General features: G+C 68.9%; 14 non-coding genes across 14 annotated transcripts; all 14 read left to right on the forward strand.

The window, feature by feature from the left end:
- The first annotated feature begins 292 nt into the window (after positions 1-292).
- Positions 293-411, forward strand: LOC137213836 (5S ribosomal RNA). The gene has a single exon (XR_010938456.1). It is a non-coding gene; the product is annotated as a 5S ribosomal RNA (ribosomal RNA).
- Positions 412-1,349: 938 nt separating this feature from the next.
- LOC137213847 (5S ribosomal RNA) lies at positions 1,350-1,468 on the forward strand. Its single transcript, XR_010938467.1, has one exon. It is a non-coding gene; the product is annotated as a 5S ribosomal RNA (ribosomal RNA).
- Positions 1,469-4,168: 2,700 nt separating this feature from the next.
- On the forward strand, positions 4,169-4,287 carry LOC137213859 (5S ribosomal RNA). The gene has a single exon (XR_010938478.1). It is a non-coding gene; the product is annotated as a 5S ribosomal RNA (ribosomal RNA).
- A 938-nt stretch (positions 4,288-5,225) lies between these two features.
- LOC137213870 (5S ribosomal RNA) lies at positions 5,226-5,344 on the forward strand. The gene has a single exon (XR_010938489.1). It is a non-coding gene; the product is annotated as a 5S ribosomal RNA (ribosomal RNA).
- A 2,703-nt stretch (positions 5,345-8,047) lies between these two features.
- LOC137213587 (5S ribosomal RNA) lies at positions 8,048-8,166 on the forward strand. Its single transcript, XR_010938222.1, has one exon. It is a non-coding gene; the product is annotated as a 5S ribosomal RNA (ribosomal RNA).
- A 938-nt stretch (positions 8,167-9,104) lies between these two features.
- Positions 9,105-9,223, forward strand: LOC137213882 (5S ribosomal RNA). Its single transcript, XR_010938500.1, has one exon. It is a non-coding gene; the product is annotated as a 5S ribosomal RNA (ribosomal RNA).
- Positions 9,224-11,926: 2,703 nt separating this feature from the next.
- Positions 11,927-12,045, forward strand: LOC137213588 (5S ribosomal RNA). Its single transcript, XR_010938223.1, has one exon. It is a non-coding gene; the product is annotated as a 5S ribosomal RNA (ribosomal RNA).
- Positions 12,046-12,983: 938 nt separating this feature from the next.
- Positions 12,984-13,102, forward strand: LOC137213893 (5S ribosomal RNA). Its single transcript, XR_010938511.1, has one exon. It is a non-coding gene; the product is annotated as a 5S ribosomal RNA (ribosomal RNA).
- A 1,902-nt stretch (positions 13,103-15,004) lies between these two features.
- Positions 15,005-15,123, forward strand: LOC137213904 (5S ribosomal RNA). The gene has a single exon (XR_010938522.1). It is a non-coding gene; the product is annotated as a 5S ribosomal RNA (ribosomal RNA).
- A 2,703-nt stretch (positions 15,124-17,826) lies between these two features.
- On the forward strand, positions 17,827-17,945 carry LOC137213589 (5S ribosomal RNA). The gene has a single exon (XR_010938224.1). It is a non-coding gene; the product is annotated as a 5S ribosomal RNA (ribosomal RNA).
- Positions 17,946-18,883: 938 nt separating this feature from the next.
- Positions 18,884-19,002, forward strand: LOC137213915 (5S ribosomal RNA). Its single transcript, XR_010938533.1, has one exon. It is a non-coding gene; the product is annotated as a 5S ribosomal RNA (ribosomal RNA).
- A 2,703-nt stretch (positions 19,003-21,705) lies between these two features.
- Positions 21,706-21,824, forward strand: LOC137213655 (5S ribosomal RNA). Its single transcript, XR_010938289.1, has one exon. It is a non-coding gene; the product is annotated as a 5S ribosomal RNA (ribosomal RNA).
- Positions 21,825-22,762: 938 nt separating this feature from the next.
- On the forward strand, positions 22,763-22,881 carry LOC137213926 (5S ribosomal RNA). Its single transcript, XR_010938545.1, has one exon. It is a non-coding gene; the product is annotated as a 5S ribosomal RNA (ribosomal RNA).
- Positions 22,882-23,819: 938 nt separating this feature from the next.
- Positions 23,820-23,938, forward strand: LOC137213938 (5S ribosomal RNA). Its single transcript, XR_010938557.1, has one exon. It is a non-coding gene; the product is annotated as a 5S ribosomal RNA (ribosomal RNA).
- The last annotated feature ends 2,301 nt before the right edge of the window (positions 23,939-26,239 follow it).

Raw genomic sequence — 26,239 nt, forward strand, 5'->3', positions numbered from 1 at the left:
CCAAGGGACCGCGGGCCCCGGGCCCTGAAGCCTCCGGGGCCACGTCCCTGTGAGCGACGTGCGGGATCTTGGGCGGGGCGCCAAGCGCCGAAGGGTTTGCTGGGTCAGGGCCGCCCTGGGCTGGGAGGTGGTCGCCAAACCCTCCGCCGCCGCCCGATACCCGAGACCTCCGTTCCCCCTGCCTGGGCGGGCGAGGGGGCCCTGCCGGGGCGGGCCGGCCGCAAGGCTGGCGTTAAGGCGCCAGCGCCAGCGAAACTGGGCCTCAAGAGGCCGCCCGCGGCCCCCCGCCCCCGTCTACGGCCATACCACCCTGAACGCGCCCGATCTCGTCTGATCTCGGAAGCTAAGCAGGGTCGGGCCTGGTTAGTACTTGGATGGGAGACCGCCTGGGAATACCGGGTGCTGTAGGCTTTTTGCCTCCCGCTCCGCCCGCCTTCTCCTCTACTCGCCCGCGGCTGGGGCCGCCGGCTCCGCCCCCGCCGGGCCGCGCTGCAGGCCCCACCTCCTCAGGCCCCTCCCACCACGGCGCGCGCCGGCGGGGGCGCTCCCCGCCGGCCCGGCCGGCCAGGCGGCCAGAAGGCGGCCCTGGAAGGCAGCCGCACCCCAGACGCTCCCGGGGTGGCTGGCCCGGACCCAGACTCCGCCGCGGGCCCAGTGGCCGTCCTTTCGGCCCGCGAGCCCCTCGACCTGCACCTGGCCGCCCCCACCGGCGCCCAGCCCCGGCGCCGCCACCTGTGTGCCGGTGTGTCCCTCCACAGCTCCCTCCGACAAAAGCCCCGCCCCACCACCACCCCGCCCCTCTGGCGTGTCACCGCGGCCGGGTGCGGGAGCGGGATCGAGGGCAGGGGCCGCTTCCCCGGGCCTGCCGGCCACCAGGGGCGGGGTCCTGAGCTCGGCGGGGGGTGTGGGGGCAAGGGTGGCCTTGCCGGGGCTGAGGGGCCGTGGCGACTCAATGGAGGCTCCCGGTGGCTTCGGGCCGGCTGCTGTCGGGCAGGAGGGCCGGCCCGGGCTGCGGCCGGGCTGCGCCTAGCGCCGCGTGGGCGGGCAGGGCCGATGCCCAAGGGACCGCGGGCCCCGGGCCCTGAAGCCTCCGGGGCCACGTCCCTGTGAGCGACGTGCGGGATCTTGGGCGGGGCGCCAAGCGCCGAAGGGTTTGCTGGGTCAGGGCCGCCCTGGGCTGGGAGGTGGTCGCCAAACCCTCCGCCGCCGCCCGATACCCGAGACCTCCGTTCCCCCTGCCTGGGCGGGCGAGGGGGCCCTGCCGGGGCGGGCTGGCCGCCAGGCTGGCGTTAAGGCGCCAGCGCCAGCGAAACTGGGCCTCAAGAGGCCGCCCGCGGCCCCCCACCCCCGTCTACGGCCATACCACCCTGAACGCGCCCGATCTCGTCTGATCTCGGAAGCTAAGCAGGGTCGGGCCTGGTTAGTACTTGGATGGGAGACCGCCTGGGAATACCGGGTGCTGTAGGCTTTTTGCCTCCCGCTCCGCCCGCCTTCTCCTTTACTCGCCCGCGGCGGGGGGGCCGCCGGCTCCGCCCCCGCCGAGCCCCGCTGCAGGCAGTAGGCAAGGTGGTTTACCTGCCCGAGCAGGAAGCTTGGGCGATGGCAGAAGTGGGAAGAAACTCTTGAGCACAGGTTCTTGGGATCCACGGAGCAGCGCATGCACATGCAATGGGTGCCTACACAGCTGGCTTGCTTGTCTGTGGGGAAAGGCGAGATGGGTCAGGGCCTGGGTTCCTGAGGGGCTGAGAATCAAGGCAGGGATAGAAGAAAGGGGACAGGCCCACATCCCCTGAACCCACGCCGGCGCCCACTCACCTTTGTGGAAAATACGATTGAAAAGTGCCCTCAAGAATCTCTTCAGATGCCTCCAGAGTTGAGGGAAGAAGGGGAGGGGGGAGGCCGGGAGCAGGGTGAGCCCTGAAATCCAACCCTTGTCCGGTCACACCCCAGCAGCCCTCCCACCTCAGCCCCTTCAAGACCCCAGGGCTCCCCCAGCCGCGCTGCACAGATCCTGCCCTGACCATAGTCACCATGTTGATCCCCACGTTGAGCAAGATGAAGCTGACCGGGATCAGAAGAATTGAGTATCCTTGCTCCTGGCATTTCCTGGGGATGGGGCCAGTGAACGGCTCGGCTCGGTAGTAGTTTCGCTCACCCATGGCCGTTGGTCCCAGGACTGCCTGGGCCCTCTGCCCTCCAGTTTTAACTGGGAGCCAGACTGGGTCATAATGGGGCAGGTGGTGAGGTCACAGTGAGGGAGGGGGATGAAAAGGAGGGCCCAGAGTGGCATTCCCTGGTAACCAGGGTCAGGTAAGCTGAGCCTGGACAGTCAAACAGGGCCCGGTGGCCGGCATACATCCCCTCGAGCGGTCATTCATTCGCTCACCGCCCGCTGACTCACTTGTTCAAATGACACATTGCGTCTCTTGGCCCCTCTTGAGACTAGGAAGACCTTGGCCTCAGAGGCCTGCTGAAGGCCTGGCTGGAGTCCAGAGCCTCAGCCTTCTTCATGCCCTTCACTGGGCCTGGAGCTGGACCTGCCCAGATGTGGAACCTCCCAGTTTGGAAGCAACTTCTTGTATGAGGCTCTCTGTGGACAGGGACAGCTGAGACACAGAGGAGGTGCCCAGAGACCAGGGGTTTGGAGTCTGCAGCTGCAGATGTACTTAGTGCATGGTATAGGACCAGGAGGGGCCTGCTGGCACAACTGTGGCCACTAAACCAAAGGGACCCTCAGGCCAAGAAGGGGACACTGGCTTCTTATTGCAGGAAGCCAAGCGCAGGGACCCAGGCTGGCAGAAGGAGTGGCGCTTCCAAGCCACAGACCACCAATGTTTCCTGGACTCTGGCGCTCTTTATTCCTCTCTCCATGCCCTGCCGCCCCCTGCCCCTGCCTCCATTTGCTGCTGGTAAGTTCATTTTCCCAGTCTGGCTCCCGTGCAGAGAGGGCCTGGAGGCCGAGGTGGAAGGTAGCAGCGAGTTGGCCCACGCTTGGCCCTCCTGCGGTTGCCGCTTCAGCACCAGACTGTCATACACCTGGTAGTTGGCATTGCCTCCCGGGTTCCGGCTGAGTGGCATGAAGGTGGGCGGGGGTGGAGGGTGCTCGGTAGCCTGGACGTCGGGCAGGAGGTCAGAGGGGCGGAGGAGCAGCGCTGAGCTGGGAGCCGGGGCCCGCTGGTCCGAGGCCTCGGCCAGTACCGTGAGGGAGGCGGAGGTGGCCACAGGGCGCCGCAAGGGCAGGATCTCAGCCCATTCGGCCGCCGGGTGCCGCACCTCGTGGGGATCGCGGGAGTAATCCAAGTGTCCCGTGGAGGGATGCAGGCTGCGGTTGGACTCGCTGTGAGCACAGCTGGGGAGGCTACGTCTGTGGGCCGGTGGGGTGTCACGCTACCAGGCGTCGGGCCGGTAGACCCGAGGCACCAGAGCGGATGGAGGCTCAGAGCCCTCCAGACCCAGACTCCGCCGCGGGCCCAGTTGCCGTCCTTTCGGCCCGCGAGCCCCTCGACCTGCACCTGGCCGCCCCCACCGGCGCCCAGCCCCGGCGCCGCCACCTGTGTGCCGGTGTGTCCCTCCACAGCTCCCTCCGACAAAAGCCCCGCCCCACCACCACCCCGCCCCTCTGGCGTGTCACCGCGGTTGGGTGCGGGAGCGGGATCGAGGGCAGGGGCCGCTTCCCCGGGCCTGCCGGCCACCAGGGGCGGGGTCCTGAGCTCGGCGGGGGGTGTGGGGGCAAGGGTGGCCTTGCCGGGGCTGAGGGGCCGTGGCGACTCAATGGTGGCTCCCGGTGGCTTCGGGCCGGCTGCTGTCGGGCAGGAGGGCCGGCCCGGGCTGCGGCCGGGCTGCGCCTAGCGCCGCGTGGGCGGGCAGGGCCGATGCCCAAGGGACCGCGGGCCCCGGGCCCTGAAGCCTCCGGGGCCACGTCCCTGTGAGCGACGTGCGGGATCTTGGGCGGGGCGCCAAGCGCCGAAGGGTTTGCTGGGTCAGGGCCGCCCTGGGCTGGGAGGTGGTCGCCAAACCCTCCGCCGCCGCCCGATACCCGAGACCTCCGTTCCCCCTGCCTGGGCGGGCGAGGGGGCCCTGCCGGGGCGGGCCGGCCGCAAGGCTGGCGTTAAGGCGCCAGCGCCAGCGAAACTGGGCCTCAAGAGGCCGCCCGCGGCCCCCCGCCCCCGTCTACGGCCATACCACCCTGAACGCGCCCGATCTCGTCTGATCTCGGAAGCTAAGCAGGGTCGGGCCTGGTTAGTACTTGGATGGGAGACCGCCTGGGAATACCGGGTGCTGTAGGCTTTTTGCCTCCCGCTCCGCCCGCCTTCTCCTCTACTCGCCCGCGGCTGGGGCCGCCGGCTCCGCCCCCGCCGGGCCGCGCTGCAGGCCCCACCTCCTCAGGCCCCTCCCACTACGGCGCGCGCCGGCGGGGGCGCTCCCCGCCGGCCCGGCCGGCCAGGCGGCCAGAAGGCGGCCCTGGAAGGCAGCCGCACCCCAGACGCTCCCGGGGTGGCTGGCCCGGACCCAGACTCCGCCGCGGGCCCAGTTGCCGTCCTTTCGGCCCGCGAGCCCCTCGACCTGCACCTGGCCGCCCCCACCGGCGCCCAGCCCCGGCGCCGCCACCTGTGTGCCGGTGTGTCCCTCCACAGCTCCCTCCGACAAAAGCCCCGCCCCACCACCACCCCGCCCCTCTGGCGTGTCACCGCGGCCGGGTGCGGGAGCGGGATCGAGGGCAGGGGCCGCTTCCCCGGGCCTGCCGGCCACCAGGGGCGGGGTCCTGAGCTCGGCGGGGGGTGTGGGGGCAAGGGTGGCCTTGCCGGGGCTGAGGGGCCGTGGCGACTCAATGGTGGCTCCCGGTGGCTTCGGGCCGGCTGCTGTCGGGCAGGAGGGCCGGCCCGGGCTGCGGCCGGGCTGCGCCTAGCGCCGCGTGGGCGGGCAGGGCCGATGCCCAAGGGACCGCGGGCCCCGGGCCCTGAAGCCTCCGGGGCCACGTCCCTGTGAGCGACGTGCGGGATCTTGGGCGGGGCGCCAAGCGCCGAAGGGTTTGCTGGGTCAGGGCCGCCCTGGGCTGGGAGGTGGTCGCCAAACCCTCCGCCGCCGCCCGATACCCGAGACCTCCGTTCCCCCTGCCTGGGCGGGCGAGGGGGCCCTGCCGGGGCGGGCTGGCCGCCAGGCTGGCGTTAAGGCGCCAGCGCCAGCGAAACTGGGCCTCAAGAGGCCGCCCGCGGCCCCCCACCCCCGTCTACGGCCATACCACCCTGAACGCGCCCGATCTCGTCTGATCTCGGAAGCTAAGCAGGGTCGGGCCTGGTTAGTACTTGGATGGGAGACCGCCTGGGAATACCGGGTGCTGTAGGCTTTTTGCCTCCCGCTCCGCCCGCCTTCTCCTTTACTCGCCCGCGGCGGGGGGGCCGCCGGCTCCGCCCCCGCCGAGCCCCGCTGCAGGCAGTAGGCAAGGTGGTTTACCTGCCCGAGCAGGAAGCTTGGGCGATGGCAGAAGTGGGAAGAAACTCTTGAGCACAGGTTCTTGGGATCCACGGAGCAGCGCATGCACATGCAATGGGTGCCTACACAGCTGGCTTGCTTGTCTGTGGGGAAAGGCGAGATGGGTCAGGGCCTGGGTTCCTGAGGGGCTGAGAATCAAGGCAGGGATAGAAGAAAGGGGACAGGCCCACATCCCCTGAACCCACGCCGGCGCCCACTCACCTTTGTGGAAAATACGATTGAAAAGTGCCCGCAAGAATCTCTTCAGATGCCTCCAGAGTTGAGGGAAGAAGGGGAGGGGGGAGGCCGGGAGCAGGGTGAGCCCTGAAATCCAACCCTTGTCCGGTCACACCCCAGCAGCCCTCCCACCTCAGCCCCTTCAAGACCCCAGGGCTCCCCCAGCCGCGCTGCACAGATCCTGCCCTGACCATAGTCACCATGTTGATCCCCACGTTGAGCAAGATGAAGCTGACCGGGATCAGAAGAATTGAGTATCCTTGCTCCTGGCATTTCCTGGGGATGGGGCCAGTGAACGGCTCGGCTCGGTAGTAGTTTCGCTCACCCATGGCCGTTGGTCCCAGGACTGCCTGGGCCCTCTGCCCTCCAGTTTTAACTGGGAGCCAGACTGGGTCATAATGGGGCAGGTGGTGAGGTCACAGTGAGGGAGGGGGATGAAAAGGAGGGCCCAGAGTGGCATTCCCTGGTAACCAGGGTCAGGTAAGCTGAGCCTGGACAGTCAAACAGGGCCCGGTGGCCGGCATACATCCCCTCGAGCGGTCATTCATTCGCTCACCGCCCGCTGACTCACTTGTTCAAATGACACATTGCGTCTCTTGGCCCCTCTTGAGACTAGGAAGACCTTGGCCTCAGAGGCCTGCTGAAGGCCTGGCTGGAGTCCAGAGCCTCAGCCTTCTTCATGCCCTTCACTGGGCCTGGAGCTGGACCTGCCCAGATGTGGAACCTCCCAGTTTGGAAGCAACTTCTTGTATGAGGCTCTCTGTGGACAGGGACAGCTGAGACACAGAGGAGGTGCCCAGAGACCAGGGGTTTGGAGTCTGCAGCTGCAGATGTACTTAGTGCATGGTATAGGACCAGGAGGGGCCTGCTGGCAGAGCTGTGGCCACTAAACCAAAGGGACCCTCAGGCCAAGAAGGGGACACTGGCTTCTTATTGCAGGAAGCCAAGCGCAGGGACCCAGGCTGGCAGAAGTAGTGGCGCTTCCAAGCCACAGACCACCAATGTTTCCTGGACTCTGGCGCTCTTTATTCCTCTCTCCATGCCCTGCCGCCCCCTGCCCCTGCCCCCATTTGCTGCTGGTAAGTTCATTTTCCCAGTCTGGCTCCCGTGCAGAGAGGGCCTGGAGGCCGAGGTGGAAGGTAGCAGCGAGTTGGCCCGCGCTTGGCCCTCCTGCGGTTGCCGCTTCAGCACCAGACTGTCATACACCTGGTAGTTGGCATTGCCTCCCGGGTTCCGGCTGAGTGGCATGAAGGTGGGCGGGGGTGGAGGGTGCTCGGTAGCCTGGACGTCGGGCAGGAGGTGAGAGGGGCGGAGGAGCAGCGCTGAGCTGGGAGCCGGGGCCCGCTGGTCCGAGGCCTCGGCCAGTACCGTGAGGGAGGCGGAGGTGGCCACAGGGCGCCGCCGCAAGGGCAGGATCTCAGCCCATTCGGCCGCCGGGTGCCGCACCTCGTGGGGATCGCGGGAGTAATCCAAGTGTCCCGCGGAGGGATGCAGGCTGCGGTTGGACTCGCTGTGAGCACAGCTGGGGAGGCTACGTCTGTGGGCCGGTGGGGTGTCACGCTACCAGGCGTCGGGCCGGTAGACCCGAGGCACCAGAGCGGATGGAGGCTCAGAGCCCTCCAGACCCAGACTCCGCCGCGGGCCCAGTTGCCGTCCTTTCGGCCCGCGAGCCCCTCGACCTGCACCTGGCCTCCCCCACCGGCGCCCAGCCCCGGCGCCGCCACCTGTGTGCCGGTGTGTCCCTCCACAGCTCCCTCCGACAAAAGCCCCGCCCCACCACCACCCCGCCCCTCTGACGTGTCACCGCGGCCGGGTGCGGGTGCGGGATCGAGGGCAGGGGCCACTTCCCCGGGCCTGCCGGCCACCAGGGGCGGGGTCCTGAGCTCGGTGGGGGGTGTGGGGGCAAGGGTGGCCTTGCCGGGGCTGAGGGGCCGTGGCGACTCAATGGTGGCTCCCAGTGGCTTCGGGCCAGCTGCTGTCGGGCAGAAGGGCCGGCCCGGGCTGCGGTCGGGCTGCGCCTAGCGCCGCGTGGGCGGGCAGGGCCGATGCCCAAGGGACCGCGGGCCCCGGGCCCTGAAGCCTCCGGGGCCACGTCCCTGTGAGCGACGTGCGGGATCTTGGGCGGGGCGCCAAGCGCCGAAGGGTTTGCTGGGTCAGGGCCGCCCTGGGCTGGGAGGTGGTCGCCAAACCCTCCGCCGCCGCCCGATACCCGAGACCTCCGTTCCCCCTGCCTGGGCGGGCGAGGGGGCCCTGCCGGGGCGGGCTGGCCGCCAGGCTGGCGTTAAGGCGCCAGCGCCAGCGAAACTGGGCCTCAAGAGGCCGCCCGCGGCCCCCCGCCCCCGTCTACGGCCATACCACCCTGAACGCGCCCGATCTCGTCTGATCTCGGAAGCTAAGCAGGGTCGGGCCTGGTTAGTACTTGGATGGGAGACCGCCTGGGAATACCGGTTGCTGTAGGCTTTTTGCCTCCCGCTGCGCCCGCCTTCTCCTTTACTCGCCCGCGGCGGGGGCCGCCGGCTCCGCCCCCGCCGGGCCGCGCTGCAGGCCCCACCTCCTCAGGCCCCTCCCACCACGGCGCGCGCCGGCGGGGGCGCTCCCCGCCGGCCCGGCCGGCCAGGCGGCCAGAAGGCGGCCCTGGAAGGCAGCCGCACCCCAGACGCTCCCGGGGTGGCTGGCCCGGACCCAGACTCCGCCGCGGGCCCAGTTGCCGTCCTTTCGGCCCGCGAGCCCCTCGACCTGCACCTGGCCGCCCCCACCGGCGCCCAGCCCCGGCGCCGCCACCTGTGTGCCGGTGTGTCCCTCCACAGCTCCCTCCGACAAAAGCCCCGCCCCACCACCACCCCGCCCCTCTGGCGTGTCACCGCGGCCGGGTGCGGGAGCGGGATCGAGGGCAGGGGCCGCTTCCCCGGGCCTGCCGGCCACCAGGGGCGGGGTCCTGAGCTCGGCGGGGGGTGTGGGGGCAAGGGTGGCCTTGCCGGGGCTGAGGGGACGTGGCGACTCAATGGTGGCTCCCGGTGGCTTCGGGCCGGCTGCTGTCGGGCAGGAGGGCCGGCCCGGGCTGCGGCCGGGCTGCGCCTAGCGCCGCGTGGGCGGGCAGGGCCGATGCCCAAGGGACCGCGGGCCCCGGGCCCTGAAGCCTCCGGGGCCACGTCCCTGTGAGCGACGTGCGGGATCTTGGGCGGGGCGCCAAGCGCCGAAGGGTTTGCTGGGTCAGGGCCGCCCTGGGCTGGGAGGTGGTCGCCAAACCCTCCGCCGCCGCCCGATACCCGAGACCTCCGTTCCCCCTGCCTGGGCGGGCGAGGGGGCCCTGCCGGGGCGGGCTGGCCGCCAGGCTGGCGTTAAGGCGCCAGCGCCAGCGAAACTGGGCCTCAAGAGGCCGCCCGCGGCCCCCCACCCCCGTCTACGGCCATACCACCCTGAACGCGCCCGATCTCGTCTGATCTCGGAAGCTAAGCAGGGTCGGGCCTGGTTAGTACTTGGATGGGAGACCGCCTGGGAATACCGGGTGCTGTAGGCTTTTTGCCTCCCGCTCCGCCCGCCTTCTCCTTTAATCGCCCGCGGCGGGGGGGCCGCCGGCTCCGCCCCCGCCGAGCCCCGCTGCAGGCAGTAGGCAAGGTGGTTTACCTGCCCGAGCAGGAAGCTTGGGCGATGGCAGAAGTGGGAAGAAACTCTTGAGCACAGGTTCTTGGGATCCACGGAGCAGCGCATGCACATGCAATGGGTGCCTACACAGCTGGCTTGCTTGTCTGTGGGGAAAGGCGAGATGGGTCAGGGCCTGGGTTCCTGAGGGGCTGAGAATCAAGGCAGGGATAGAAGAAAGGGGACAGGCCCACATCCCCTGAACCCACGCCGGCGCCCACTCACCTTTGTGGAAAATACGATTGAAAAGTGCCCGCAAGAATCTCTTCAGATGCCTCCAGAGTTGAGGGAAGAAGGGGAGGGGGGAGGCCGGGAGCAGGGTGAGCCCTGAAATCCAACCCTTGTCCGGTCACACCCCAGCAGCCCTCCCACCTCAGCCCCTTCAAGACCCCAGGGCTCCCCCAGCCGCGCTGCACAGATCCTGCCCTGACCATAGTCACCATGTTGATCCCCACGTTGAGCAAGATGAAGCTGACCGGGATCAGAAGAATTGAGTATCCTTGCTCCTGGCATTTCCTGGGGATGGGGCCAGTGAACGGCTCGGCTCGGTAGTAGTTTCGCTCACCCATGGCCGTTGGTCCCAGGACTGCCTGGGCCCTCTGCCCTCCAGTTTTAACTGGGAGCCAGACTGGGTCATAATTGGGCAGGTGGTGAGGTCACAGTGAGGGAGGGGGATGAAAAGGAGGGCCCAGAGTGGCATTCCCTGGTAACCAGGGTCAGGTAAGCTGAGCCTGGACAGTCAAACAGGGCCCGGTGGCCGGCATACATCCCCTCGAGCGGTCATTCATTCGCTCACCGCCCGCTGACTCACTTGTTCAAATGACACATTGCGTCTCTTGGCCCCTCTTGAGACTAGGAAGACCTTGGCCTCAGAGGCCTGCTGAAGGCCTGGCTGGAGTCCAGAGCCTCAGCCTTCTTCATGCCCTTCACTGGGCCTGGAGCTGGACCTGCCCAGATGTGGAACCTCCCAGTTTGGAAGCAACTTCTTGTATGAGGCTCTCTGTGGACAGGGACAGCTGAGACACAGAGGAGGTGCCCAGAGACCAGGGGTTTGGAGTCTGCAGCTGCAGATGTACTTAGTGCATGGTATAGGACCAGGAGGGGCCTGCTGGCAGAGCTGTGGCCACTAAACCAAAGGGACCCTCAGGCCAAGAAGGGGACACTGGCTTCTTATTGCAGGAAGCCAAGCGCAGGGACCCAGGCTGGCAGAAGTAGTGGCGCTTCCAAGCCACAGACCACCAATGTTTCCTGGACTCTGGCGCTCTTTATTCCTCTCTCCATGCCCTGCCGCCCCCTGCCCCTGCCCCCATTTGCTGCTGGTAAGTTCATTTTCCCAGTCTGGCTCCCGTGCAGAGAGGGCCTGGAGGCCGAGGTGGAAGGTAGCAGCGAGTTGGCCCGCGCTTGGCCCTCCTGCGGTTGCCGCTTCAGCACCAGACTGTCATACACCTGGTAGTTGGCATTGCCTCCCGGGTTCCGGCTGAGTGGCATGAAGGTGGGCGGGGGTGGAGGGTGCTCGGTAGCCTGGACGTCGGGCAGGAGGTGAGAGGGGCGGAGGAGCAGCGCTGAGCTGGGAGCCGGGGCCCGCTGGTCCGAGGCCTCGGCCAGTACCGTGAGGGAGGCGGAGGTGGCCACAGGGCGCCGCCGCAAGGGCAGGATCTCAGCCCATTCGGCCGCCGGGTGCCGCACCTCGTGGGGATCGCGGGAGTAATCCAAGTGTCCCGCGGAGGGATGCAGGCTGCGGTTGGACTCGCTGTGAGCACAGCTGGGGAGGCTACGTCTGTGGGCCGGTGGGGTGTCACGCTACCAGGCGTCGGGCCGGTAGACCCGAGGCACCAGAGCGGATGGAGGCTCAGAGCCCTCCAGACCCAGACTCCGCCGCGGGCCCAGTTGCCGTCCTTTCGGCCCGCGAGCCCCTCGACCTGCACCTGGCCTCCCCCACCGGCGCCCAGCCCCGGCGCCGCCACCTGTGTGCCGGTGTGTCCCTCCACAGCTCCCTCCGACAAAAGCCCCGCCCCACCACCACCCCGCCCCTCTGACGTGTCACCGCGGCCGGGTGCGGGTGCGGGATCGAGGGCAGGGGCCACTTCCCCGGGCCTGCCGGCCACCAGGGGCGGGGTCCTGAGCTCGGTGGGGGGTGTGGGGGCAAGGGTGGCCTTGCCGGGGCTGAGGGGCCGTGGCGACTCAATGGTGGCTCCCAGTGGCTTCGGGCCAGCTGCTGTCGGGCAGAAGGGCCGGCCCGGGCTGCGGTCGGGCTGCGCCTAGCGCCGCGTGGGCGGGCAGGGCCGATGCCCAAGGGACCGCGGGCCCCGGGCCCTGAAGCCTCCGGGGCCACGTCCCTGTGAGCGACGTGCGGGATCTTGGGCGGGGCGCCAAGCGCCGAAGGGTTTGCTGGGTCAGGGCCGCCCTGGGCTGGGAGGTGGTCGCCAAACCCTCCGCCGCCGCCCGATACCCGAGACCTCCGTTCCCCCTGCCTGGGCGGGCGAGGGGGCCCTGCCGGGGCGGGCTGGCCGCCAGGCTGGCGTTAAGGCGCCAGCGCCAGCGAAACTGGGCCTCAAGAGGCCGCCCGCGGCCCCCCGCCCCCGTCTACGGCCATACCACCCTGAACGCGCCCGATCTCGTCTGATCTCGGAAGCTAAGCAGGGTCGGGCCTGGTTAGTACTTGGATGGGAGACCGCCTGGGAATACCGGTTGCTGTAGGCTTTTTGCCTCCCGCTGCGCCCGCCTTCTCCTTTACTCGCCCGCGGCGGGGGCCGCCGGCTCCGCCCCCGCCGGGCCGCGCTGCAGGCCCCACCTCCTCAGGCCCCTCCCACCACGGCGCGCGCCGGCGGGGGCGCTCCCCGCCGGCCCGGCCGGCTAGGCGGCCAGAAGGCGGCCCTGGAAGGCAGTCGCACCCCAGACGCTCCCGGGGTGGCTGGCCCGGACCCAGACTCCGCCGCGGGCCCAGTTGCCGTCCTTTCGGCCCGCGAGCCCCTCGACCTGCACCTGGCCGCCCCCACCGGCGCCCAGCCCCGGCGCCGCCACCTGTGTGCCGGTGTGTCCCTCCACAGCTCCCTCCGACAAAAGCCCCGCCCCACCACCACCCCGCCCCTCTGGCGTGTCACCGCGGCCGGGTGCGGGAGCGGGATCGAGGGCAGGGGCCGCTTCCCCGGGCCTGCCGGCCACCAGGGGCGGGGTCCTGAGCTCGGCGGGGGGTGTGGGGGCAAGGGTGGCCTTGCCGGGGCTGAGGGGCCGTGGCGACTCAATGGAGGCTCGCGGTGGCTTCGGGCCGGCTGCTGTCGGGCAGGAGGGCCGGCCCGGGCTGCGGCCGGGCTGCGCCTAGCGCCGCGTGGGCGGGCAGGGCCGATGCCCAAGGGACCGCGGGCCCCGGGCCCTGAAGCCTCCGGGGCCACGTCCCTGTGAGCGACGTGCGGGATCTTGGGCGGGGCGCCAAGCGCCGAAGGGTTTGCTGGGTCAGGGCCGCCCTGGGCTGGGAGGTGGTCGCCAAACCCTCCGCCGCCGCCCGATACCCGAGACCTCCGTTCCCCCTGCCTGGGCGGGCGAGGGGGCCCTGCCGGGGCGGGCTGGCCGCCAGGCTGGCGTTAAGGCGCCAGCGCCAGCGAAACTGGGCCTCAAGAGGCCGCCCGCGGCCCCCCGCCCCCGTCTACGGCCATACCACCCTGAACGCGCCCGATCTCGTCTGATCTCGGAAGCTAAGCAGGGTCGGGCCTGGTTAGTACTTGGATGGGAGACCGCCTGGGAATACCGGGTGCTGTAGGCTTTTTGCCTCCCGCTCCGCCCGCCTTCTCCTTTACTCGCCCGCGGCGGGGGGGCCGCCGGCTCCGCTCCCGCCGTGCCCCGCTGCAGGCAGTAGGCAAGGTGGTTTACCTGCCCGAGCAGGAAGCTTGGACGATGGCAGAAGTGGGAAGAAACTGTTGAGCACAGGTTCTTGGGATCCACGGAGCAGCGCATGCACATGCGATGGGTGCCTACACAGCTGGCTTGCTTGTCTGTGGGGAAAGGCGAGATGGGTCAGGGCCTGGGTTCCTGAGGGGCTGAGAATCAAGGCAGGGATAGAAGAAAGGGGACAGGCCCACATCCCCTGAACCCACGCCGGCGCCCACTCACCTTTGTGGAAAATACGATTGAAAAGTGCCCTCAAGAATCTCTTCAGATGCCTCCAGAGTTGAGGGAAGAAGGGGAGGGGGGAGGCCGGGAGCAGGGTGAGCCCTGAAATCCAACCCTTGTCCGGTCACACCCCAGCAGCCCTCCCACCTCAGCCCCTTCAAGACCCCAGGGCTCCCCCAGCCGCGCTGCACAGATCCTGCCCTGACCATAGTCACCATGTTGATCCCCACGTTGAGCAAGATGAAGCTGACCGGGATCAGAAGAATTGAGTATCCTTGCTCCTGGCATTTCCTGGGGATGGGGCCAGTGAACGGCTCGGCTCGGTAGTAGTTTCGCTCACCCATGGCCGTTGGTCCCAGGACTGCCTGGGCCCTCTGCCCTCCAGTTTTAACTGGGAGCCAGACTGGGTCATAATGGGGCAGGTGGTGAGGTCACAGTGAGGGAGGGGGATGAAAAGGAGGGCCCAGAGTGGCATTCCCTGGTAACCAGGGTCAGGTAAGCTGAGCCTGGACAGTCAAACAGGGCCCGGTGGCCGGCATACATCCCCTCGAGCGGTCATTCATTCGCTCACCGCCCGCTGACTCACTTGTTCAAATGACACATTGTGTCTCTTGGCCCCTCTTGAGACTAGGAAGACCTTGGCCTCAGAGGCCTGCTGAAGGCCTGGCTGGAGTCCAGAGCCTCAGCCTTCTTCATGCCCTTCACTGGGCCTGGAGCTGGACCTGCCCAGATGTGGAACCTCCCAGTTTGGAAGCAACTTCTTGTATGAGGCTCTCTGTGGACAGGGACAGCTGAGACACAGAGGAGGTGCCCAGAGACCAGGGGTTTGGAATCTGCAGCTGCAGATGTACTTAGTGCATGGTATAGGACCAGGAGGGGCCTGCTGGCAGAACTGTGGCCACTAAACCAAAGGGACCCTCAGGCCAAGAAGGGGACACTGGCTTCTTATTGCAGGAAGCCAAGCGCAGGGACCCAGGCTGGCAGAAGGAGTGGCGCTTCCAAGCCACAGACCACCAATGTTTCCCGGGTTCGGGAGCGGGATCGAGGGCAGGGGCCGCTTCCCCGGGCCTGCCGGCCACCAGGGGCGGGGTCCTGAGCTCGGCGGGGGGTGTGGGGGCAAGGGTGGCCTTGCCGGGGCTGAGGGGCCGTGGCGACTCAATGGAGGCTCCCGGTGGCTTCGTGCCGGCTGCTGTCGGGCAGGAGGGCCGGCCCGGGCTGCGGCCGGGCTGCGCCTAGCGCCGCGTGGGCGGGCAGGGCCGATGCCCAAGGGACCGCGGGCCCCGGGCCCTGAAGCCTCCGGGGCCACGTCCCTGTGAGCGACGTGCGGGATCTTGGGCGGGGCGCCAAGCGCCGAAGGGTTTGCTGGGTCAGGGCCGCCCTGGGCTGGGAGGTGGTCGCCAAACCCTCCGCCGCCGCCCGATACCCGAGACCTCCGTTCCCCCTGCCTGGGCGGGCGAGGGGGCCCTGCCGGGGCGGGCTGGCCGCCAGGCTGGCGTTAAGGCGCCAGCGCCAGCGAAACTGGGCCTCAAGAGGCCGCCCGCGGCCCCCCGCCCCCGTCTACGGCCATACCACCCTGAACGCGCCCGATCTCGTCTGATCTCGGAAGCTAAGCAGGGTCGGGCCTGGTTAGTACTTGGATGGGAGACCGCCTGGGAATACCGGGTGCTGTAGGCTTTTTGCCTCCCGCTCCGCCCGCCTTCTCCTTTACTCGCCCGCGGCGGGGGGGCCGCCGGCTCCGCCCCCGCCGAGCCCCGCTGCAGGCAGTAGGCAAGGTGGTTTACCTGCCCGAGCAGGAAGCTTGGGCGATGGCAGAAGTGGGAAGAAACTCTTGAGCACAGGTTCTTGGGATCCACGGAGCAGCGCATGCACATGCGATGGGTGCCTACACAGCTGGCTTGCTTGTCTGTGGGGAAAGGCGAGATGGGTCAGGGCCTGGGTTCCTGAGGGGCTGAGAATCAAGGCAGGGATAGAAGAAAGGGGACAGGCCCACATCCCCTGAACCCACGCCGGCGCCCACTCACCTTTGTGGAAAATACGATTGAAAAGTGCCCGCAAGAATCTCTTCAGATGCCTCCAGAGTTGAGGGAAGAAGGGGAGGGGGGAGGCCGGGAGCAGGGTGAGCCCTGAAATCCAACCCTTGTCCGGTCACACCCCAGCAGCCCTCCCACCTCAGCCCCTTCAAGACCCCAGGGCTCCCCCAGCCGCGCTGCACAGATCCTGCCCTGACCATAGTCACCATGTTGATCCCCACGTTGAGCAAGATGAAGCTGACCGGGATCAGAAGAATTGAGTATCCTTGCTCCTGGCATTTCCTGGGGATGGGGCCAGTGAACGGCTCGGCTCGGTAGTAGTTTCGCTCACCCATGGCCGTTGGTCCCAGGACTGCCTGGGCCCTCTGCCCTCCAGTTTTAACTGGGAGCCAGACTGGGTCATAATTGGGCAGGTGGTGAGGTCACAGTGAGGGAGGGGGATGAAAAGGAGGGCCCAGAGTGGCATTCCCTGGTAACCAGGGTCAGGTAAGCTGAGCCTGGACAGTCAAACAGGGCCCGGTGGCCGGCATACATCCCCTCGAGCGGTCATTCATTCGCTCACCGCCCGCTGACTCACTTGTTCAAATGACACATTGCGTCTCTTGGCCCCTCTTGAGACTAGGAAGACCTTGGCCTCAGAGGCCTGCTGAAGGCCTGGCTGGAGTCCAGAGCCTCAGCCTTCTTCATGCCCTTCACTGGGCCTGGAGCTGGACCTGCCCAGATGTGGAACCTCCCAGTTTGGAAGCAACTTCTTGTATGAGGCTCTCTGTGGACAGGGACAGCTGAGACACAGAGGAGGTGCCCAGAGACCAGGGGTTTGGAGTCTGCAGCTGCAGATGTACTTAGTGCATGGTATAGGACCAGGAGGGGCCTGCTGGCAGAGCTGTGGCCACTAAACCAAAGGGACCCTCAGGCCAAGAAGGGGACACTGGCTTCTTATTGCAGGAAGCCAAGCGCAGGGACCCAGGCTGGCAGAAGTAGTGGCGCTTCCAAGCCACAGACCACCAATGTTTCCTGGACTCTGGCGCTCTTTATTCCTCTCTCCATGCCCTGCCGCCCCCTGCCCCTGCCCCCATTTGCTGCTGGTAAGTTCATTTTCCCAGTCTGGCTCCCGTGCAGAGAGGGCCTGGAGGCCGAGGTGGAAGGTAGCAGCGAGTTGGCCCGCGCTTGGCCCTCCTGCGGTTGCCGCTTCAGCACCAGACTGTCATACACCTGGTAGTTGGCATTGCCTCCCGGGTTCCGGCTGAGTGGCATGAAGGTGGGCGGGGGTGGAGGGTGCTCGGTAGCCTGGACGTCGGGCAGGAGGTGAGAGGGGCGGAGGAGCAGCGCTGAGCTGGGAGCCGGGGCCCGCTGGTCCGAGGCCTCGGCCAGTACCGTGAGGGAGGCGGAGGTGGCCACAGGGCGCCGCCGCAAGGGCAGGATCTCAGCCCATTCGGCCGCCGGGTGCCGCACCTCGTGGGGATCGCGGGAGTAATCCAAGTGTCCCGCGGAGGGATGCAGGCTGCGGTTGGACTCGCTGTGAGCACAGCTGGGGAGGCTACGTCTGTGGGCCGGTGGGGTGTCACGCTACCAGGCGTCGGGCCGGTAGACCCGAGGCACCAGAGCGGATGGAGGCTCAGAGCCCTCCAGACCCAGACTCCGCCGCGGGCCCAGTTGCCGTCCTTTCGGCCCGCGAGCCCCTCGACCTGCACCTGGCCTCCCCCACCGGCGCCCAGCCCCGGCGCCGCCACCTGTGTGCCGGTGTGTCCCTCCACAGCTCCCTCCGACAAAAGCCCCGCCCCACCACCACCCCGCCCCTCTGACGTGTCACCGCGGCCGGGTGCGGGTGCGGGATCGAGGGCAGGGGCCACTTCCCCGGGCCTGCCGGCCACCAGGGGCGGGGTCCTGAGCTCGGTGGGGGGTGTGGGGGCAAGGGTGGCCTTGCCGGGGCTGAGGGGCCGTGGCGACTCAATGGTGGCTCCCAGTGGCTTCGGGCCAGCTGCTGTCGGGCAGAAGGGCCGGCCCGGGCTGCGGTCGGGCTGCGCCTAGCGCCGCGTGGGCGGGCAGGGCCGATGCCCAAGGGACCGCGGGCCCCGGGCCCTGAAGCCTCCGGGGCCACGTCCCTGTGAGCGACGTGCGGGATCTTGGGCGGGGCGCCAAGCGCCGAAGGGTTTGCTGGGTCAGGGCCGCCCTGGGCTGGGAGGTGGTCGCCAAACCCTCCGCCGCCGCCCGATACCCGAGACCTCCGTTCCCCCTGCCTGGGCGGGCGAGGGGGCCCTGCCGGGGCGGGCTGGCCGCCAGGCTGGCGTTAAGGCGCCAGCGCCAGCGAAACTGGGCCTCAAGAGGCCGCCCGCGGCCCCCCGCCCCCGTCTACGGCCATACCACCCTGAACGCGCCCGATCTCGTCTGATCTCGGAAGCTAAGCAGGGTCGGGCCTGGTTAGTACTTGGATGGGAGACCGCCTGGGAATACCGGTTGCTGTAGGCTTTTTGCCTCCCGCTGCGCCCGCCTTCTCCTTTACTCGCCCGCGGCGGGGGCCGCCGGCTCCGCCCCCGCCGGGCCGCGCTGCAGGCCCCACCTCCTCAGGCCCCTCCCACCACGGCGCGCGCCGGCGGGGGCGCTCCCCGCCGGCCCGGCCGGCTAGGCGGCCAGAAGGCGGCCCTGGAAGGCAGTCGCACCCCAGACGCTCCCGGGGTGGCTGGCCCGGACCCAGACTCCGCCGCGGGCCCAGTTGCCGTCCTTTCGGCCCGCGAGCCCCTCGACCTGCACCTGGCCGCCCCCACCGGCGCCCAGCCCCGGCGCCGCCACCTGTGTGCCGGTGTGTCCCTCCACAGCTCCCTCCGACAAAAGCCCCGCCCCACCACCACCCCGCCCCTCTGGCGTGTCACCGCGGCCGGGTGCGGGAGCGGGATCGAGGGCAGGGGCCGCTTCCCCGGGCCTGCCGGCCACCAGGGGCGGGGTCCTGAGCTCGGCGGGGGGTGTGGGGGCAAGGGTGGCCTTGCCGGGGCTGAGGGGCCGTGGCGACTCAATGGTGGCTCCCGGTGGCTTCGGGCCGGCTGCTGTCGGGCAGGAGGGCCGGCCCGGGCTGCGGCCGGGCTGCGCCTAGCGCCGCGTGGGCGGGCAGGGCCGATGCCCAAGGGACCGCGGGCCCCGGGCCCTGAAGCCTCCGGGGCCACGTCCCTGTGAGCGACGTGCGGGATCTTGGGCGGGGCGCCAAGCGCCGAAGGGTTTGCTGGGTCAGGGCCGCCCTGGGCTGGGAGGTGGTCGCCAAACCCTCCGCCGCCGCCCGATACCCGAGACCTCCGTTCCCCCTGCCTGGGCGGGCGAGGGGGCCCTGCCGGGGCGGGCTGGCCGCCAGGCTGGCGTTAAGGCGCCAGCGCCAGCGAAACTGGGCCTCAAGAGGCCGCCCGCGGCCCCCCACCCCCGTCTACGGCCATACCACCCTGAACGCGCCCGATCTCGTCTGATCTCGGAAGCTAAGCAGGGTCGGGCCTGGTTAGTACTTGGATGGGAGACCGCCTGGGAATACCGGGTGCTGTAGGCTTTTTGCCTCCCGCTCCGCCCGCCTTCTCCTTTACTCGCCCGCGGCGGGGGGGCCGCCGGCTCCGCCCCCGCCGAGCCCCGCTGCAGGCAGTAGGCAAGGTGGTTTACCTGCCCGAGCAGGAAGCTTGGGCGATGGCAGAAGTGGGAAGAAACTCTTGAGCACAGGTTCTTGGGATCCACGGAGCAGCGCATGCACATGCAATGGGTGCCTACACAGCTGGCTTGCTTGTCTGTGGGGAAAGGCGAGATGGGTCAGGGCCTGGGTTCCTGAGGGGCTGAGAATCAAGGCAGGGATAGAAGAAAGGGGACAGGCCCACATCCCCTGAACCCACGCCGGCGCCCACTCACCTTTGTGGAAAATACGATTGAAAAGTGCCCTCAAGAATCTCTTCAGATGCCTCCAGAGTTGAGGGAAGAAGGGGAGGGGGGAGGCCGGGAGCAGGGTGAGCCCTGAAATCCAACCCTTGTCCGGTCACACCCCAGCAGCCCTCCCACCTCAGCCCCTTCAAGACCCCAGGGCTCCCCCAACCGCGCTGCACAGATCCTGCCCTGACCATAGTCACCATGTTGATCCCCACGTTGAGCAAGATGAAGCTGACCGGGATCAGAAGAATTGAGTATCCTTGCTCCTGGCATTTCCTGGGGATGGGGCCAGTGAACGGCTCGGCTCGGTAGTAGTTTCGCTCACCCATGGCCGTTGGTCCCAGGACTGCCTGGGCCCTCTGCCCTCCAGTTTTAACTGGGAGCCAGACTGGGTCATAATGGGGCAGGTGGTGAGGTCACAGTGAGGGAGGGGGATGAAAAGGAGGGCCCAGAGTGGCATTCCCTGGTAACCAGGGTCAGGTAAGCTGAGCCTGGACAGTCAAACAGGGCCCGGTGGCCGGCATACATCCCCTCGAGCGGTCATTCATTCGCTCACCGCCCGCTGACTCACTTGTTCAAATGACACATTGCGTCTCTTGGCCCCTCTTGAGACTAGGAAGACCTTGGCCTCAGAGGCCTGCTGAAGGCCTGGCTGGAGTCCAGAGCCTCAGCCTTCTTCATGCCCTTCACTGGGCCTGGAGCTGGACCTGCCCAGATGTGGAACCTCCCAGTTTGGAAGCAACTTCTTGTATGAGGCTCTCTGTGGACAGGGACAGCTGAGACACAGAGGAGGTGCCCAGAGACCAGGGGTTTGGAGTCTGCAGCTGCAGATGTACTTAGTGCATGGTATAGGACCAGGAGGGGCCTGCTGGCAGAGCTGTGGCCACTAAACCAAAGGGACCCTCAGGCCAAGAAGGGGACACTGGCTTCTTATTGCAGGAAGCCAAGCGCAGGGACCCAGGCTGGCAGAAGTAGTGGCGCTTCCAAGCCACAGACCACCAATGTTTCCTGGACTCTGGCGCTCTTTATTCCTCTCTCCATGCCCTGCCGCCCCCTGCCCCTGCCCCCATTTGCTGCTGGTAAGTTCATTTTCCCAGTCTGGCTCCCGTGCAGAGAGGGCCTGGAGGCCGAGGTGGAAGGTAGCAGCGAGTTGGCCCGCGCTTGGCCCTCCTGCGGTTGCCGCTTCAGCACCAGACTGTCATACACCTGGTAGTTGGCATTGCCTCCCGGGTTCCGGCTGAGTGGCATGAAGGTGGGCGGGGGTGGAGGGTGCTCGGTAGCCTGGACGTCGGGCAGGAGGTGAGAGGGGCGGAGGAGCAGCGCTGAGCTGGGAGCCGGGGCCCGCTGGTCCGAGGCCTCGGCCAGTACCGTGAGGGAGGCGGAGGTGGCCACAGGGCGCCGCCGCAAGGGCAGGATCTCAGCCCATTCGGCCGCCGGGTGCCGCACCTCGTGGGGATCGCGGGAGTAATCCAAGTGTCCCGCGGAGGGATGCAGGCTGCGGTTGGACTCGCTGTGAGCACAGCTGGGGAGGCTACGTCTGTGGGCCGGTGGGGTGTCACGCTACCAGGCGTCGGGCCGGTAGACCCGAGGCACCAGAGCGGATGGAGGCTCAGAGCCCTCCAGACCCAGACTCCGCCGCGGGCCCAGTTGCCGTCCTTTCGGCCCGCGAGCCCCTCGACCTGCACCTGGCCTCCCCCACCGGCGCCCAGCCCCGGCGCCGCCACCTGTGTGCCGGTGTGTCCCTCCACAGCTCCCTCCGACAAAAGCCCCGCCCCACCACCACCCCGCCCCTCTGACGTGTCACCGCGGCCGGGTGCGGGTGCGGGATCGAGGGCAGGGGCCACTTCCCCGGGCCTGCCGGCCACCAGGGGCGGGGTCCTGAGCTCGGTGGGGGGTGTGGGGGCAAGGGTGGCCTTGCCGGGGCTGAGGGGCCGTGGCGACTCAATGGTGGCTCCCAGTGGCTTCGGGCCAGCTGCTGTCGGGCAGAAGGGCCGGCCCGGGCTGCGGTCGGGCTGCGCCTAGCGCCGCGTGGGCGGGCAGGGCCGATGCCCAAGGGACCGCGGGCCCCGGGCCCTGAAGCCTCCGGGGCCACGTCCCTGTGAGCGACGTGCGGGATCTTGGGCGGGGCGCCAAGCGCCGAAGGGTTTGCTGGGTCAGGGCCGCCCTGGGCTGGGAGGTGGTCGCCAAACCCTCCGCCGCCGCCCGATACCCGAGACCTCCGTTCCCCCTGCCTGGGCGGGCGAGGGGGCCCTGCCGGGGCGGGCTGGCCGCCAGGCTGGCGTTAAGGCGCCAGCGCCAGCGAAACTGGGCCTCAAGAGGCCGCCCGCGGCCCCCCGCCCCCGTCTACGGCCATACCACCCTGAACGCGCCCGATCTCGTCTGATCTCGGAAGCTAAGCAGGGTCGGGCCTGGTTAGTACTTGGAGGGGAGACCGCCTGGGAATACCGGTTGCTGTAGGCTTTTTGCCTCCCGCTGCGCCCGCCTTCTCCTTTACTCGCCCGCGGCGGGGGCCGCCGGCTCCGCCCCCGCCGGGCCGCGCTGCAGGCCCCACCTCCTCAGGCCCCTCCCACCACGGCGCGCGCCGGCGGGGGCGCTCCCCGCCGGCCCGGCCGGCTAGGCGGCCAGAAGGCGGCCCTGGAAGGCAGTCGCACCCCAGACGCTCCCGGGGTGGCTGGCCCGGACCCAGACTCCGCCGCGGGCCCAGTTGCCGTCCTTTCGGCCCGCGAGCCCCTCGACCTGCACCTGGCCGCCCCCACCGGCGCCCAGCCCCGGCGCCGCCACCTGTGTGCCGGTGTGTCCCTCCACAGCTCCCTCCGACAAAAGCCCCGCCCCACCACCACCCCGCCCCTCTGGCGTGTCACCGCGGTTGGGTGCGGGAGCGGGATCGAGGGCAGGGGCCGCTTCCCCGGGCCTGCCGGCCACCAGGGGCGGGGTCCTGAGCTCGGCGGGGGGTGTGGGGGCAAGGGTGGCCTTGCCGGGGCTGAGGGGCCGTGGCGACTCAATGGTGGCTCCCGGTGGCTTCGGGCCGGCTGCTGTCGGGCAGGAGGGCCGGCCCGGGCTGCGGCCGGGCTGCGCCTAGCGCCGCGTGGGCGGGCAGGGCCGATGCCCAAGGGACCGCGGGCCCCGGGCCCTGAAGCCTCCGGGGCCACGTCCCTGTGAGCGACGTGCGGGATCTTGGGCGGGGCGCCAAGCGCCGAAGGGTTTGCTGGGTCAGGGCCGCCCTGGGCTGGGAGGTGGTCGCCAAACCCTCCGCCGCCGCCCGATACCCGAGACCTCCGTTCCCCCTGCCTGGGCGGGCGAGGGGGCCCTGCCGGGGCGGGCCGGCCGCAAGGCTGGCGTTAAGGCGCCAGCGCCAGCGAAACTGGGCCTCAAGAGGCCGCCCGCGGCCCCCCGCCCCCGTCTACGGCCATACCACCCTGAACGCGCCCGATCTCGTCTGATCTCGGAAGCTAAGCAGGGTCGGGCCTGGTTAGTACTTGGATGGGAGACCGCCTGGGAATACCGGGTGCTGTAGGCTTTTTGCCTCCCGCTCCGCCCGCCTTCTCCTCTACTCGCCCGCGGCTGGGGCCGCCGGCTCCGCCCCCGCCGGGCCGCGCTGCAGGCCCCACCTCCTCAGGCCCCTCCCACCACGGCGCGCGCCGGCGGGGGCGCTCCCCGCCGGCCCGGCCGGCCAGGCGGCCAGAAGGCGGCCCTGGAAGGCAGCCGCACCCCAGACGCTCCCGGGGTGGCTGGCCCGGACCCAGACTCCGCCGCGGGCCCAGTTGCCGTCCTTTCGGCCCGCGAGCCCCTCGACCTGCACCTGGCCGCCCCCACCGGCGCCCAGCCCCGGCGCCGCCACCTGTGTGCCGGTGTGTCCCTCCACAGCTCCCTCCGACAAAAGCCCCGCCCCACCACCACCCCGCCCCTCTGGCGTGTCACCGCGGCCGGGTGCGGGAGCGGGATCGAGGGCAGGGGCCGCTTCCCCGGGCCTGCCGGCCACCAGGGGCGGGGTCCTGAGCTCGGCGGGGGGTGTGGGGGCAAGGGTGGCCTTGCCGGGGCTGAGGGGCCGTGGCGACTCAATGGTGGCTCCCGGTGGCTTCGGGCCGGCTGCTGTCGGGCAGGAGGGCCGGCCCGGGCTGCGGCCGGGCTGCGCCTAGCGCCGCGTGGGCGGGCAGGGCCGATGCCCAAGGGACCGCGGGCCCCGGGCCCTGAAGCCTCCGGGGCCACGTCCCTGTGAGCGACGTGCGGGATCTTGGGCGGGGCGCCAAGCGCCGAAGGGTTTGCTGGGTCAGGGCCGCCCTGGGCTGGGAGGTGGTCGCCAAACCCTCCGCCGCCGCCCGATACCCGAGACCTCCGTTCCCCCTGCCTGGGCGGGCGAGGGGGCCCTGCCGGGGCGGGCCGGCCGCAAGGCTGGCGTTAAGGCGCCAGCGCCAGCGAAACTGGGCCTCAAGAGGCCGCCCGCGGCCCCCCGCCCCCGTCTACGGCCATACCACCCTGAACGCGCCCGATCTCGTCTGATCTCGGAAGCTAAGCAGGGTCGGGCCTGGTTAGTACTTGGATGGGAGACCGCCTGGGAATACCGGGTGCTGTAGGCTTTTTGCCTCCCGCTCCGCCCGCCTTCTCCTTTACTCGCCCGCGGCGGGGGGGCCGCCGGCTCCGCCCCCGCCGAGCCCCGCTGCAGGCAGTAGGCAAGGTGGTTTACCTGCCCGAGCAGGAAGCTTGGGCGATGGCAGAAGTGGGAAGAAACTCTTGAGCACAGGTTCTTGGGATCCACGGAGCAGCGCATGCACATGCAATGGGTGCCTACACAGCTGGCTTGCTTGTCTGTGGGGAAAGGCGAGATGGGTCAGGGCCTGGGTTCCTGAGGGGCTGAGAATCAAGGCAGGGATAGAAGAAAGGGGACAGGCCCACATCCCCTGAACCCACGCCGGCGCCCACTCACCTTTGTGGAAAATACGATTGAAAAGTGCCCGCAAGAATCTCTTCAGATGCCTCCAGAGTTGAGGGAAGAAGGGGAGGGGGGAGGCCGGGAGCAGGGTGAGCCCTGAAATCCAACCCTTGTCCGGTCACACCCCAGCAGCCCTCCCACCTCAGCCCCTTCAAGACCCCAGGGCTCCCCCAGCCGCGCTGCACAGATCCTGCCCTGACCATAGTCACCATGTTGATCCCCACGTTGAGCAAGATGAAGCTGACCGGGATCAGAAGAATTGAGTATCCTTGCTCCTGGCATTTCCTGGGGATGGGGCCAGTGAACGGCTCGGCTCGGTAGTAGTTTCGCTCACCCATGGCCGTTGGTCCCAGGACTGCCTGGGCCCTCTGCCCTCCAGTTTTAACTGGGAGCCAGACTGGGTCATAATGGGGCAGGTGGTGAGGTCACAGTGAGGGAGGGGGATGAAAAGGAGGGCCCAGAGTGGCATTCCCTGGTAACCAGGGTCAGGTAAGCTGAGCCTGGACAGTCAAACAGGGCCCGGTGGCCGGCATACATCCCCTCGAGCGGTCATTCATTCGCTCACCGCCCGCTGACTCACTTGTTCAAATGACACATTGCGTCTCTTGGCCCCTCTTGAGACTAGGAAGACCTTGGCCTCAGAGGCCTGCTGAAGGCCTGGCTGGAGTCCAGAGCCTCAGCCTTCTTCATGCCCTTCACTGGGCCTGGAGCTGGACCTGCCCAGATGTGGAACCTCCCAGTTTGGAAGCAACTTCTTGTATGAGGCTCTCTGTGGACAGGGACAGCTGAGACACAGAGGAGGTGCCCAGAGACCAGGGGTTTGGAGTCTGCAGCTGCAGATGTACTTAGTGCATGGTATAGGACCAGGAGGGGCCTGCTGGCAGAGCTGTGGCCACTAAACCAAAGGGACCCTCAGGCCAAGAAGGGGACACTGGCTTCTTATTGCAGGAAGCCAAGCGCAGGGACCCAGGCTGGCAGAAGTAGTGGCGCTTCCAAGCCACAGACCACCAATGTTTCCTGGACTCTGGCGCTCTTTATTCCTCTCTCCATGCCCTGCCGCCCCCTGCCCCTGCCCCCATTTGCTGCTGGTAAGTTCATTTTCCCAGTCTGGCTCCCGTGCAGAGAGGGCCTGGAGGCCGAGGTGGAAGGTAGCAGCGAGTTGGCCCGCGCTTGGCCCTCCTGCGGTTGCCGCTTCAGCACCAGACTGTCATACACCTGGTAGTTGGCATTGCCTCCCGGGTTCCGGCTGAGTGGCATGAAGGTGGGCGGGGGTGGAGGGTGCTCGGTAGCCTGGACGTCGGGCAGGAGGTGAGAGGGGCGGAGGAGCAGCGCTGAGCTGGGAGCCGGGGCCCGCTGGTCCGAGGCCTCGGCCAGTACCGTGAGGGAGGCGGAGGTGGCCACAGGGCGCCGCCGCAAGGGCAGGATCTCAGCCCATTCGGCCGCCGGGTGCCGCACCTCGTGGGGATCGCGGGAGTAATCCAAGTGTCCCGCGGAGGGATGCAGGCTGCGGTTGGACTCGCTGTGAGCACAGCTGGGGAGGCTACGTCTGTGGGCCGGTGGGGTGTCACGCTACCAGGCGTCGGGCCGGTAGACCCGAGGCACCAGAGCGGATGGAGGCTCAGAGCCCTCCAGACCCAGACTCCGCCGCGGGCCCAGTTGCCGTCCTTTCGGCCCGCGAGCCCCTCGACCTGCACCTGGCCTCCCCCACCGGCGCCCAGCCCCGGCGCCGCCACCTGTGTGCCGGTGTGTCCCTCCACAGCTCCCTCCGACAAAAGCCCCGCCCCACCACCACCCCGCCCCTCTGACGTGTCACCGCGGCCGGGTGCGGGTGCGGGATCGAGGGCAGGGGCCACTTCCCCGGGCCTGCCGGCCACCAGGGGCGGGGTCCTGAGCTCGGTGGGGGGTGTGGGGGCAAGGGTGGCCTTGCCGGGGCTGAGGGGCCGTGGCG

This window comes from Pseudorca crassidens, chromosome 19 (assembly GCF_039906515.1).
Source record: "Pseudorca crassidens isolate mPseCra1 chromosome 19, mPseCra1.hap1, whole genome shotgun sequence".
Lineage (NCBI taxonomy): Eukaryota > Metazoa > Chordata > Mammalia > Artiodactyla > Delphinidae > Pseudorca > Pseudorca crassidens.